This window comes from Mus caroli, chromosome 3, assembly GCF_900094665.2.
Source record: "Mus caroli chromosome 3, CAROLI_EIJ_v1.1, whole genome shotgun sequence".
Taxonomy (NCBI): Eukaryota; Metazoa; Chordata; class Mammalia; order Rodentia; family Muridae; genus Mus; species Mus caroli.
The window spans coordinates 13388172-13389811 of record NC_034572.1 but is presented as its reverse complement, the minus strand read 5'-3'; the positions used below and the strand labels follow the sequence as shown (position 1 = coordinate 13389811).

At 37.7% G+C, this 1640-nt stretch overlaps 1 protein-coding gene across 2 annotated transcripts in view; it reads left to right on the top strand.

The window, feature by feature from the left end:
• The window catches only part of LOC110291739 (25-hydroxycholesterol 7-alpha-hydroxylase), a 169103-nt gene that overhangs the window by 161999 nt on the left and 5464 nt on the right, over positions 1-1640 (top strand). The gene's annotated exons all lie outside the window — the stretch shown is intronic.

Here is a 1640-nt window from a genome sequence, read left to right as displayed (position 1 = left end):
AAAAAAAAAAGAAAGAAAGAAAGAAAGAAAGCAAGAAAACTCACTCCTATCCACCCTTCACTCATTTCCACTGAAGATTTGAGGCAGTTTGGTGAGGACTTATGTTTTTTCCCTATAATAGGAAGGCTTTTGCCTCTACAGATTTTTTTCCCCTAAGAATCTGACTTTGACAAGTTATGTGATCTGTGAACAGAAATACAGATAACTCTAAATGTTGCTTACCTGAAATGGACATTTTTACTTGGTCACCATTAGCCACAGACTTAGATTCTTTTTGAGGAAGAACTTCAGAAGTCAAATACCATCATCACTATAGTTAAGTTAAAATAGTAGTTAAGCCCTTTTAGCTAAAGGTATGTGCCCTGCTTGATCAATTAGCATGGCACTATGAACTTCAAATTGTAAAGCTGCTGCTCTCGGGTGAAGCTCTGAGGGTAATTGTGTCATCTCCTTGTATTTTTTTCCTGAAGCTGGAGTTAATGAATATCAAAGACTGGAAATTAATCCACCCCGGTTCATCCCTTAATACCACTTCGGAGAGTCACCCCCTGCATGCAAATTGAGTGTACTTACATTCTGCTTGTGCTTTGCATGAAGGAGGGCTTTGACTGCTACTATTTACTGATCCCCTTTGGAAAATGAAACTTCTGTACTCTTTTTAAATGTCTCATAGACATTTAAATATAGCTTTTAAATATAGATTTTAAATATAACTTTTAAATATAGCTTTTAAGACAGAATGTTCTGTAGCCAACTTGAGTTATAATATTAAGAAATTAATAAGAGGACAGGCTTCAAAAACAATGAACTAATTTGTATGTATTTACCAGGAAAGCCAATGTCTTACCATGGAAAGTGTGGCATGGTTTCTTAGGAGAAGAATTATGCAGATAATGACAGCCAGGAGGGTGTCGAGCTTTGACCAGAGTGAGTGTTCTCCAGAGGGCAAGCTTCATCTCTGAATTTGTGAATACCAAAAATGACAGTTATTAGTATAGAAGCAATAAATAAAACAACTGAAATTAAATCTGAAAAATATTTGCTAAAATGTCACTACTTCTCCCTATAGTTTTTCACTTCTGCTTATGGTTTTCTTTGTAATTATCCGATTAGTAGCGGAGTTTATTATTTGTGTCATGAGAGTTAAATCAGAGTTATTGTTGTCATCAAATAAAAAAAACGTTTAGCAGATTGCCACTATCTCTATAGACACCATTCTTTGTGCTCTCCTCACCTCCCACCCTTTCAACCCCATGGTTCTTTTGGATAGGAATTTAACAGCCAAAATTATGCATTATAAGTGCTAGGGCCAGGCATGCTGGGAGTAAAGATCAGCAGATCTGTATGTTTAAAGCCAGCTAAGAAAAGTGTATCTCGAGCCGGGTGTGGTGGCGCACGCCATTAATCCCAGCACTTGGGAGGCAGAGGCAGGCAGATTTCTGAGTTCGAAGCCAGCCCGGTAAACAAAGTGAGTTCCAGGACAGCCTGGGCTACACAGAGAAACCCTGTCTCGAAAAAAACAAACAAACAAACAAACAAACAACAACAACAAAAAAAGGAAAGGAAAGGAAAGGAAAGGAAAGGAAAGGAAAGGAAAGGAAAGGAAAGGAAAGGAAAGGAAAGGAAAGGAAAGGAAAGGA